Source organism: Ochotona curzoniae, unplaced genomic scaffold, assembly GCF_017591425.1.
Source record: "Ochotona curzoniae isolate NIBS_2020 unplaced genomic scaffold, NIBS_Ocur_1.0 contig_3332, whole genome shotgun sequence".
NCBI lineage: Eukaryota > Metazoa > Chordata > Mammalia > Lagomorpha > Ochotonidae > Ochotona > Ochotona curzoniae.
In genome coordinates this window covers 3,753,977-3,767,476 of record NW_024465816.1, presented here as the reverse complement: position 1 = coordinate 3,767,476, position 13,500 = coordinate 3,753,977, and positions in this window count along the sequence as shown.

Here is a 13,500-nt window from a genome sequence, read left to right as displayed (position 1 = left end):
CCACAATGGCTGGAGCCGGGTGGATCCAAAGCCAAGAGCCTGAAACTTTTTCCGAGTCTCCCACACAGGAGCAGGAGCCCAAGGACTTGGGCTGTCTTCTGCTCTTTTCCCAGATACATTAGCAGAGAACTGGATCAGAAGTAGAGCAGCTGGGACTCAAACCAGCACCCATATGGATGCTAACGCTGCTGGTAGATGCTTAACCTACATCATGATGCCAGCCCCCTCTTTACAACTTCTAAGTCACGTGTACTTTGGCATACAATTTCATTTTTCTCCAAGGTGCAGGTTTCTTCTTATTTTTTAAATATTCATTTATGTATGCATTTAAAAGGCAGAGTTACAGAGAGTCATGGAAACTTATCCAAATGTTGTCTGTGGAGGAAATTTTGATTATTTTTAAAGTGTTTTTATTTTACTTCTTTTATTATTATTATTATTATTATTATTATTAAGATTTATTTTATTTTTATTGGAAAGGCAGATATACAGAGAGGAAGATCTTCCGTCTGAGGATTCACTCCCCAAGTGAGTGCAATAGCTGATGCTATGCCGATCTGAAGCCAGGAGCCTCTTCCGGGTCTCCCACACGGGTGCAGGGTCCCAAAGCTTTGGGCCGTCCTCCGCTGCCTTCCCAGGCCACAGGCAGGGAGCTGGATGGGAAGTGGGGCTGCCGGGATAGAACCGGCGCCCATATGGGATCCGGGGCGTGCAAGGCGAGGACCTTAACCACTGCGCCATCGCGCCGGGCCCTTCTTTTTTTATTATTATCATTTTATGATACAGTTCCATAGGCCCCTGGGATTTCCCTTGCATCCTCCCCAAATCCCCTCCCCGCCCGACTGAGTTCCCCTATATGATTACTATAGTATAGTTCTTCATTAACGCTCTTATGTCCATCATTGCGGGCATGGACAACGGCAGAGTCCAACATCCAATTATCAAGATATAGTTAACAGTTTCATTGGAAGTCCATCTTTGATGTGGAAGTAGAGATGCATACTATATTGTGTCCTCACATCTGGATATGACAGTCTCCATTACAGTTACTGTACATCCCCCTTGAATGAAAAGCTACAAAACAAAATCAGCAACAGGAAGAAAGCAAATAAAAAATGCCATGAAGTTAAATGACATGTTACTGAACTACTAATGTGCCATTGAAGAAATGAAAATGAAAATCAAGAACCTTCTTGAAAAAAAATGATGCTATTGTATGATCTATGAATCAGTGAAAATTTTAATGAGAATGAAAGGTTTGAAGAACTGAAACTAAAAAAATCAAAATCCAAGAGATACAGTTTCTGCTTATCTTTGTTGGTGAGATGTTTCCTGTAGGCAACAAATAGATGGGTTTTATTTTTTTCTAAATCCAGTCTACTAATCTATGACCTTTGATTAATTAGTTTAATCCATTTACATTCAAAGTTAATATGAATGGGTGATAATTGGTCCTGTCACTTTAGCAACTGGTTGTTAATTGATTTAGTGTTCTGTTATTTTACTGGGATGTTCTCCACATTTGCCTTTGGTTTGGTGGGCACTATTCCTCTTCTCTGTCAAGAGAACATCTTTAAGTATCCTTTGTAGGGCAGGTTTGGAAGAGGCATATTCTTTTAACTTTTCTTTACTGTGGAAAAATTTTATTTCATTTTCAAAGACAAAGGAAAACTTTGCTGGGTACATTATCCTGGGCTGACAATTTTTTGTTTTTAGAATCTGGAATATGTCACTCCATTCTCTTCTGGACTGCAGAGTTTTCTATGAGAGGTCTCCTGTGAGTTTAATTGGCATTCCTTTATACGGCAATTGATTTTTTTCACGTGCACGTTTAAGGATCTTTTCCTTATGTTCGATTGAAGAGAGCTTGATTATCATGTGTTGTGGTGAAGATCGCTTTTGGTCAAGTCTTTTAGGAGTTCTGTGCCCCTCCTGCATGTTGTTTTCCAAATCTTTCTACAGATTAGGAATATTTTCCCTTATTATTTCATTAAATACATTTGTAAACTAGTTTCTCTTTCTGCACCTTCTGCGACTCTTTAGCTCTCATATTTGGCCTTTTAATAGTGTCTTTCAATTCTTGAATACTTTTTTTTAGCTTGACCCAACTTTGCTTCCAGCTTTTTGATTGTTTCCCCATTGTGATAAGAAATATTTTCCAATTCTGAGATTCTTTTTCCTGCTTCCTTTATTCTAACTTGGAGACTGCATTGTACTTTTAATTTGCTCCACTGTATTCTTCATTTCTGATATGTCAGATTTCATTTGATTCATTTCCTGCATGACAGGAAATATTGGTTCCTTAAATTTCTTGAATGCCTGCTTTATGTGTTTCTTGTTGTTGGTAAGAAGTTTTATAACAAGTGTTTTGAATTCTGAATCCCCCATTTTCTCAAAGTATTCCTCAGTTAGCTCTGAGGTTGGCAAAGGCTTTTGCTCCTTTGCAGTAATATTCAATATTACAGCAAATAGTCTTCAGTGATATTCACTGTATTTTGTTTCTTCTTTTGCTCTTGATCATTGTACTTCTGGTTAGCAGAGTCTTCTCCTTGGGGGTAGATTTCTAAGCTGATAACCCACAGGTCTACAGTTCATTTTTACTTATTGTGGTTTGCAGTGTTGTGTCACTCCCTCCATTGAGTTCCAGCTCTGGGTTCTTATGTTAGACTTCCACCATGGTGTCTTAGCTCCGGATGGTTCCACCAGCCTTAGCTCTTGGCTCACTACTCTCTACCTCCTGTGATATTGTGCTGATGCTGCACCGTTGTCTGTACAACCTGTCTCCCACTTCCAGTTCGAGCAGATCCCAGAATTAAGGAGACACCATTAGTCCTATATAGCTAGGTTGTTGTTGGTGGTGATGGTCTTGCCAGAACCTGTTGGCTCTTAGGTCTGAGGGTCACACAGACCTATTTTGCCAAAGTCGGAATTATTTTCCTTGTGGGACCAGTGCAATATGCTGAGCTTAGTAAGTTCATGCACAGCTCAGTGCATATGTAGCTCTCTGTTTTCCCCTGCAGTCTTTAAGATTTTCCACACTGTACAAATTGGCGCCTAATGTGCCACTATTAGAATTCTTGATCTGTTGGCCTTCAGGTCTGAGGGTTACCCAGGCCTATCTTGGGTAAAAACTGTAGGATGCCATGTTGTTGCAGTTTACTGAGCCAGAAATGAGTTCATTCCCAGCTCGGTGCATGTGCAGTACTGTCCAATAACCTTTGTCTCCCTACACAGATTATAATCCATAATCAAACATTACACATGCATGCACACTGAATTCATGAGGCATGCGCACTGAATTCAAGAAGGCAGTCATGCAAAACAGGAAGGGAGTCCTCAAAGATAAGCCACCACTGCCAACACCTTGACCTGGGGCTTTTAGCCTCCTGAAATAAGAGGCAACAAAGCTCTGATGGTTAAGCACTCCCAGTTTGGATTGGTCTGTTGCAGAAGTCCCTGAATATGGTGGAAATCATATTGAAGAAGAGAACTGAACATTAGGGCTGGAAGATACAGGAACTGACCCTGACTCCTGGTGAAAGACCCAGTTGGAGGCAGAACCTAAGCCCTTTCACTGAAGCAGGGGCTCTTTCACCGATCCTTCATTTGCTTATTTATTCATGTGCTGCTTCTATGGTGTTTCCCACTGTTGTGACTCCACTTTATTGGCTCACTTGCCCAACATGGAAGAAAGGAAAAGCTTGGAGATCCTCCACCTCTGCCTCCTCTGTATCATTCCAGGTCGAGTAATGAGTAATTCACTGCCAACACAAGCAATCCCCTTGGCTCTGTGCTGATAGGAACACAATGCTATCAGCTTCCCAAGGCTGTTACTTCCCACTGAGGGCAGAGCCACCAAGTGGAAAAAAAACATGGCTGTTGGCATCTGACCAGCATGGGTGTGAATCTGAACTCACTTATGAATCAACTGTGTGACCTTGGCCAAGCTATTTAACCTCTAAAAGCCTGCTAAAAGGAGAATAATATCACGCCTGATGGATGATTGAGAGGACGAGATGAGGTAATGTGTCAAAGAAAGGGGTCAAAATCACTGGCTCCTATTACTCTCTCTCTACTTTCCTCTGTCCTCCTTTTGTTCCTTCCTCTCCTGATTTTGCCTGAAAAAAGGAAACTGAAGGAAGGGTCATGGGGCCTGCATCCAGGTTTCTGACTCTCTTCCACGGTTGTTTCTGCTGAGGCACCCCAGTCCCACTCAGCCAAGGGTGGGCTCCCTTCAGAGTTCAGCACAGTCCATGGGAGGTGCACCAGCTGGTAGAGGCAGTGAGCTCATTTCTATAAGATTTCATTTGACTGATGCGAACCTTTCCTTTCATGTTCCAGAATGGTGTACCACTAGTCTGAGCCTGTCTGCCATGCTTCCTTCACCCTGGGGAACCATCATTTTCTGAGTTATTAAGACAGAGAGAGAGAGAATGTCATCACTATGGACCTTTAGAAAGCAGCAGACAATGCTTTAGTGGTTAGAACCCTAAAACCCACAAGAAGTAGAATTGAATTCTTGGATCCCAGTTTTGGCCTGACCCCAGACCTGGCTAGTGCAAGGCGTGTAGGGTATGAAACAGCAGATGGGAATTTTCTTTCTCTCTCTCTTCCTTCATTAAAAAAAAAAAAGATAACGATGTTCACGACTGTTATGAGGGCTGTGACTTATCTACCCCCTGACAGCTCTCTCCAGGAAACATCTTGCTACTGCAAAGCAGGGTGTTTGCTTTGCACAAGGCAGGAGGTGAGCATATGATATTTGGGATCTGCCCCAAAATTCACCTTGTAGATTTGAAAGACTGCCTCAGGTTTCACTCATAAGTCACACCAGTCATAAAGAAAAAAAAACAACCCAGGTTTCCAGGAAAAATTACTCACCAATACAGAAGTGGGCCTTGACCAAAATGAATCAGTTGCCGGCACTTGGAAAAAAAAAAACAAAACGCTGTGGAGACAGGAAAATAAGATGTCCCTTGTCCTGAGACTTTGGGTACTCAGCTAATCTATTTCTGAAGTCACCAGGAACTATTTTTGCCAGCAAGAAAACCTACCCAGGAGTGCAGCCATAGAGGAGAAAGCAGAAACATCAAGGAGTGAGGGTGCACTGCTAGGCACCAGTGAATCAATGTTGTTATACAGTGGGGACTGTTGGTGTCCTGGATTCAGCCCAACTTGAAGACCCCTGTACCCCTGGATACAATGCTGTCAGTAAAGCAACTTCATTTTCCAAAGCCTGTGGAATTTGAATTCTCTCATGGATTACCCAAAGTCCTGATTAATACATCATATTTCCCCCTTCATAACAAACATCACATTTCATCACTATTAACTATTTTTTCCCAGTTGTGCTGGGAATTCTATAAAGGCAAGGATTCTGCCTTGTCTGTTGTTGTGTGCCAAGCAGAGAGCCAGAGTATGCACTCAGCATCTGTCACATGGATACATGATGCACAATCTGGGCAGATTCTGGAGAGAATTCTAGGTTCTATATGAAGCCACAACAGGAGCCTGGAGCACCAGGACCTCCTCCCAGCCTCTCCCAACAAAGCCACGACAGGAGGCTGGAGTGCCAGGATCTCCTCTCAGCTCCTCCCAACTACGCATGGATCAGAAATTCTTTCTCCCAAAGGATGACTTTGCATTTTATTTTCCATCATACACCTTACTTCCTAGAAAAACATGCCATGAGATTATTGCAGGCTTTTGGAAATCAGGATGCCCAAGCCCACAACACAAAGCTGCCTTCCAGGGAAGACAGATAAGAGTACACGAGGGGCAATGCTTCCAGGAATCGGGAACTTACTGGTTACCATGTCATCAAGTCACCAACTTCCTGAGAATTTTCGAAGATCAATTTGGTGCATGTATGAGCAATTTCCCTACAACAATTGGAGACACCAAGCATAAAACTAGGGATGGAATCATTTATCCTTCACTTTGTTCTCTGAGTTTAGTGTTTCCATGGTCATAGCAGCCCACAGTCTTTTTAAAAATCTGACAAAGGAACAAACAACTTCCTTGGGTCCCTTCCCTGAAGTTCTTTTAACTGCACTCATGTCCCAGGAAGGAAAACTGAAAAATGTTGCTGTACCTGCACAAATTTTGCCACAAGCTATTTTCCGTCTTCTGGATCCCTTCACCTTCTAAACAAATTTACCAACTATTCACCTGTGTTTTGTGCTCTTTCATTCTTCCCTAAAACTCATTTACTCCCCCTCATTGCTACTTAACTTACATTCCCCACCCCTGATGAAGAAGGATGTATGGACACCTGACCCTCATTAGCTCATTGGGTCATCCTTTCTATGATCTTCCCATGCCCATAAATAGATGTGCATGCCGTTTCTCTTATGAACCTGCTTATTGGCAAAGTGAAAGCTTTCCCTTCACCCCCACAGCTGGAGTCAGGTTCTTAACGTCGATCTCATTCTTTTCCTCCCACAGTTATGATGATTTTATCATCTGTCAAATCTTTCCACTGATGGCAGGAACATATACCTGCAGTTTGAGACACAAGAAAGGGCCCCTTCCAGAAACCATTTCAATCCTACCAATTTGAACCCTGTGAAAGGCCATTGCCAGGCCCCAGCTTGCACATCCTTTGCTGATTCCAGAGAATGGTATTCTCCGATTGGAGAGCCTGGCTCCAAAGCTACCTCTTTGGAGAATGAGGAGGGCAGTGGGGGGAGGAGGTGAACTGGCAGTTCTGGCAGCAGAAAGGAATGCGAGCAGACACTTCACTACCAGCTCTCCACCATATATCCAACATCTCTACTTTCTAACAGGTCTCCCAACGCATTCCCAGTGAGAGGAGGAAGATGGAGGTCCTACCCCTGACCCCATGCATCCAGCCTGGAGATCTCTTCAATCACATTTATCTCACACTTAGGCGAGTAAAATGAGCCTCATGTCCACTTTAGCAAATTATGCCATACAACCACACAACACATACACCAAAGCTACCTTGCGTCCTTCCCTTCTTCTGTCTTACTCCCCCAAGGAGTCCTGGAAAAATCATGCTGAGGGTTTGCTACAAGCTTCTCAGCCATCTGCAGAAATTCCCTTCCCTTCAACACTGGGCTTGAACCAGGCTAAGTTGGACATTTCCCTCTTTGGATTGGTCTCTGTGCCAGCACACCTCAGGTGGGCAGCTTGCACTCTGCAGATGGTCTCGGCAGATCAGGACAGATGACAGCATAGCATGAAGTTGGGATCACGGTGGGGACGTCTGGATTATTTTATTCTTGGCTGCACCTGCTCTTCAAGTTTCCACCTTGTGTTTGTTATCCTGAACAGCTCATGAACTTGCCTCCGGTCATCCACCAGGTTAAATCCACTAGAATTTTCAGTGGCTGTTATAAGAACCAAATAGACACATTGTTATTCTTAGTAAGCTTGTTTTCGGTCTGGGGCAGAGGATGCTTTGATTTGTCCACCTGCGTTCCCCTGGAAGTCAGCCTTGAGGCTTTATAACATGTATATATTTTGAAGATTTTTTTAAACTTGAAAGTCAGACTTACAGGGAGCGAGAATCTTCCATCATTTCCCAAATGGTCACAATGACCAGAGCTGGGTCTGTCCAAAGCTGGGAGCCACCGGTGCAGGGGCCCAAGGACTTCAGCCATCCTTTGCTGCTTTCTCAGGCCACAAGCAGAGAGCTGGACTGGAAGTGGGGCAGCCGGGACTTGTACCAGCAGTCGTATGGAACACTGGCATTGCAGGAAGAGGATTAGCTTGCTAAGCCACCACACTGACCCCAGGCTTGAGTTTTCATGGAGGTGTATAGACGAAGCACTAATACGTATATGTCAGTGCGACTGTTGCCTTCCGGATTGACTTTGGGTAGAATTTTAAAACTAGAAAGAGAAAGACCATGGTGTGTTTGTAGAGATAGGACCCTCTGTACCAAAACTGTCTTCCCTTGGTGAGACACACACTTTGCCAACCACAAGGAGCACTACATGTAGGTAGATGTTAGCAGATCCTGTGGGCAGTATTTGTTTTTTTCCTTTTAAGATTTATTATTATTATTATTTTATTGGAAAGTCAGATATACAGAGAGGAGGAGAGACAGAGAGGAAGATCTTCTGTTCTATGTTGATTCACTCCCCAAGTGACCACGATGTTTGGAACTAAGCTGATCCTAAGCCAGGAGCCTGGAGCTTCTTCTCGGTTTCCGATGTTGGGTGCAGGGTCCCGAGGCTTTGGGCCATCCTCAACTGTTTTCCCAGGCCACAAACAGGGAGCTGGATGAAAAGTAGGGTGATTAGGATACGAACCGGCGCCTATATGGGATCTCGGCGTGTTGAAGATGAGGACTTTAGCTGCTAGGCTACCACGCCAGGCCTGGAACACAAAATTGAAGGGGCTGTTGGCTCCTGGGGGACAGAAGTAAGTTTATAAACACTGTGTTTCTAACCCCCAAGGGCACAGTTGGAGGTGTGTACAGTCTCCGCAGGATGACGAGACTGTGCTCAGTCGCCCGTGGGCAGTATTTCAACACCTTCCTGGACTCAATCACCTAGGACAAACACGCAGACTCCTGTTGTGGCCGGCTTCCCATTTTTCTCACCTGCCAAGCATCATCTTGCCCTACTCTCTGACCTGTGTCCTCACTGCCCCCTAATTCATACCATCTCTCTTCCTTGCAGACCTCGGCCACCCATCCCGCTCACTCATCTCTGAACTGGCGTCTGTCGACTCACCCCAGCCACTCAGGGGCCAACTCAGGTGACACCTCTGCCAACAGACACACATTCCCTCACCATGAGCCACACTGACCATGCGTTAAAGGATGGAACAGGCTGTTTAGAAACATTGTTTGCCTCCTACATTTATGACACTGCTGTTATCTTGGTGCTAACCATTATGCACAGACCAAAAATAAATAATGGTCTAAAAGCATATTTCAGAGTCAATCCAAAAACTTTCAGGTTGTGATAATCATAAGGCCAGTGTTCTGCCAGAACATCTGAACTACCTTGTGGTTTCACTGCAGTAGAGCTTGTAACAGTGGAGAGAGGGCTCCTTATACATATCCTCTCATTGAGAATAAGATTAACAAAACACTTCTGTTGCCCACAGGTCAAGAAAACCAGACTGCTGATCAACACAGGCCAGAATATCTGTGTCCCATGTCTTTGCCAATTTTCCCAGCCTTAAGGCACATTTACCTTCTCCAAACTCCTCCAGGAATGTAGGCATCTTTCCCTGGCCTGCTCTGTGCCAGCTAATTCCAGGTACCAGTATTTTAGGATGTTAATAGAGCATAATTGATTTTATGAGTATTTTACCTGAAACTTCCCAGAGAAATGCATTAAATAAATCCCACTATCAATTTGTATCCTCCAATTCCTTTACGAGCCCCATTCCACTGGATTTGTGAGGACTGTAATTTCCACTGCTGTAGCAAGCCAACTGAAGTTCTGAGTAAGTCAGTGAATTGCCCAAGGGGCCTCACTGCTGGAAAGAGCTGGGGTGCAGATGGAGGGCCACTTTGAGGCCCAGGCCCTTCAAATCACTGTGCTAATCGCAGATAAATTTGTTTCTGTCAACACACACCCTCAGCTTAAAGTTACTGAAGACATAATGATGAAAATTTTCCCAGTTTCCTAAAAAATATCTGCTTACGGATCCAACTCAGAAGCAGGATAAATAGGAAAGAACATACACCACCATTGAACCACAGAAAGTCCAAGGAAAAAGTTTTTAAAACAGCAGAGGGAGAAGAAGATATCAGAATTGGGCAAAAATTAAGAACAATTTTTGCATTCTTACAGAAAGCAATGGAGAGCAAAACAGAATGGGATGCTTTTTTTTTACAAAATCAAATCCCAACGATCTACCTGGAATTTAGTACCCAGTGAAAATATCCTACGGGTGGAATAAAGACTTCTGCAAAATAAAAGCTAATAGAAATTGTTGCTAGCAGACTGCTGCTGTAAGAAATGCTGAAGAATGTTCCCGAGGCAACGCAGAAGCTCTAACAGACTAAAATTTAGATCTGCAGAAAATTCAGAAAAACCTTCATGTCCAGGTAATTCGATACACTTCATGTATAAGCAGACAACATTTGATGGGGGAAAAAAAAAGTAGAAATGAACACGTTTTAAAGTAATTCAGCATACCAAACGTCACAAAAACAGAAATTGTTTTCCATTTTTATATTACTTAGGATTTTCCCCTAGGTGATCCTAAGCTTGTTAACTTTATGTCTATTTCAGTACAAGCTTTTCATTTTTATCTTTATTGTTCCTTTTACTTTTCTAATTGCTTATGTGGTATAGCACATTACTCCTCCGTGTATAGACATCAGCATCCCCTAAGGACTCTGACCTGGCCCAGTTCCAACTGCTGCACATTTTTAAGGGGAAAACCAACAGATGAAAGATCTCTTTCTCACTCACTCTGCCTTTCAAACAAATAAAATAAAACTTGGGGGGAATAAAAAGCAGTAGGAAGGCTGCAGATCAGCAGGAAAACAGGCAAGTGCTCTGAACAATAATCAAATGCAGAGGTTTAACTTCATTCCTATAAAAATAGTCCTCAAACCATTAAGACGATAGTAACAAATTGCCCCTGGTCAACAAGGGCTTCCAACAAAGTTTGACAGACACCCTATGTGTAGCAAAATTAATACATAGGAAGTCTCTTTTTCATTTTTCTTCTAGACAGGGGTCACTGAATGACTGCTGGGGTCTTCTAACGGCACCAGGGTCACATAGGAAAGGGATTGGAGTCCAGGTCCTGCCGCTTGGAGGGGGATTGAGTGAACGTCCCTTATTTTCATTTGCAACCTTGAGATCTGAATCCTAGCAGAGGACAAACAGACCAGAGGCAGAGACACCCTTGCAGGGAGGACTGCTCATCTCCGGCTCCCATTAATTCCTGAGATGACATTGAAAGGATGGCAAACTGCTCCTGCTCCTTGGCACCTGGCAGAAGCAAACATCAAATTGTCTTCAAAATGGTTTATAAAGACAATCCTCATCCTTCAGTGAAAAGTTTCCAGAACAGAAAGAGAAAAAATAAAACAATATGACAGAGATACAAATAGCAGCCTGCTTATATTAAATACAGACGGCATCAAATGCTAACCTAAAAATAACCACATTTATGACATCAAAGGGATAAAAAGAAAAAGAAGATGGAGCTTTTGGGCAGAGATCCAGAAGCTAATAAAGAATCAAATAGAAGTTGCAGAAAGGAAAACTTATATTTCAGAGTTCAATAGGTAAATTTGATAAGAATCTAGAGAGAGTTGAAGAGAGAAGCAGTGAATGGAAAGTCAGGTCAGGAGAAATGATTCCTGGTTTTTCCGTCCCCACCCTCTTCTGTAGAAACACGGCTCTGCCTGCACTTGCTCTGAAGTCTGGTCTTCCAGTCACCTGCACGTCCCTCCAGTCACCAGTGGAGTTATCTATCCAGACCACATTCATCGATATGAGACATTCTCTGACATTTTCAAATGTGGCAGAACTTGAGCAGGTTGTGCCGGGGTGTTTCAGGACAGAGGGTGATGACTTTCTCCGTGGTGGACAAGCCCCTACTGCCAACCCTGAGGGCAAAGGCAGCAACAGCATGCAGACGACTGGTATCAACATTGTCATGAATGATCCTCTGAGGAACCCAGACTCATAAAAGGAAGATGTCCATGTCATGTGAAATAAATCAAAAGGAAACTCAAACAGCAGAAACCAGAAAGAGTAAAACCTTTGATAGCAGGGGACGCAGAACACAGCAAGTACAACCTTAGTCATTCAAGCTATTAATTCTTCATTGGTGAAAATATCAATCTAAACAGTGCAGTTTCACTGCTGGACTAACCTAAGGGGTCCATATGGGTGGCGGTTAGTATCCTGGCTGCTCCACTTCCCTTCCAGCTTTCTGCTTGTGGCCTGGGAGAGCAGTAGAGGATGGCCCAAAGCCTTGGGACCCTGTACCCACATGAGAAACCAGGAAGAAGCTTTTAGCTCCTGGCTTTGGATTGGTAAGGCTCCAGTTGTTGTGGCCACTTGGCGAGTGAATCAGCAATGTAAGACCTTTCTCTTTGTCTCTCCTCTCTGTAAATCTGACTTTCCAATAAAAATAAATAAATCTTTAAAAAGAGAAATATAAAAATGTTAACACATTTGGCAATTTCTTTATGTTCATCATTCCTCTGTATAACTGACTGCTACTTGTCATCCCCTCAAAAATCAAGCTTGAAAACAAGTGGCAATGGTGTTTTCATAAATTCTTCATTTATCTTAACTATGATTCACTTAGGGCGTTTTTTTTTTAATCAGTTTTTGAAGGTGTTAGTTAAAACTAAGAGGCATTGAAACTAAAAGAAACGATGCACATATACATATTTTGATTGAAGCACACAGAGCAGAAAACAATGGAGACTCAGAAATAGTGAGCTCCAAAGAGGACGGAGCGCACACCATTACAGTTCCGAACAAAAGGAGATGTACAATGCAGGAAGAAGAAGAAGAACACACACATTCGAAGAGGTAAAAGCCAGGAACTGTCCAAAGCTGATGAAAGACCTCAATTACAGATGGGATAAGCCTTCCATCCTCCACCCTTTCCCTAGGACCTCTGTGTGTGTGGTGAGCACAGCTGCAAAGCAGCCAGTAAGCCTCACCCTGTACTGCAGACTCTAGTCCAGCTAGAGCTGAGTTCGGTTGGGCCTTCTTAGTTCACTCATGGACATACGCATGGCTCTAAGATATTCACAACCTTACATATGACTGCGGACTGCTTGATTTGTAGGAATACATAGGAGCGCTTGCAAATCTCCCAGGATTCCACAGTTTCTTGGGTAGCCTTTTATTAGCCTTAATGGGTAACACATCCTCAAGCAGCTGCAATGTTTAACGATCGCTGTTGACTACTTTAACAAGTTCTCTGTGGGTAGGAATTTTTTTCACGTAGATGGAGTTCCACATCAGGTCAAATGAAGAGAAGCCCTAAGACAAAGTTTTAGAAAGTTGTCAGGTCAAGCAGTGTCAATGCGTGGGGCTAGTCCTGAGGTGAGCTCTGTGCCCATTCTGCTTCCTGGAATGGCTGGGAAGCTCTTGGTTTTCAAGGCCACTGCAGACCTAAAGATGTATGGGATTAGGGCCCGGTGGCATGGCCTAGCAGCTAAAGTCCTTGCCTTGAAAGCACCGGGATCCCATATGGGCATTGGTTCTAACCTGGCAGTTCCACTTCCCATCCAGCTCCCTGCTTGTGGCCTGGGAAAGCAGTCGAGGATGGCCCAAAGCCTTGGGACCCTGCACCCATGTGGCCAGGCTTACAGGGATTGCATTTATACTCAACATGAAGACTTTTTCTCCTTTCATTGTGCCCTGAGTAACATCGTAACCGCACTCTGTTCCCAGCATTGACACATTTAAGGTATAAGTCATCTGGAGCTGATCTAAAGCCTGCAGGAGGATGAGTGTGAGCTTTATGCAAGTACTACACCATTTTCGTATAAAGAACATGAACATTTCTACATATAGGTTA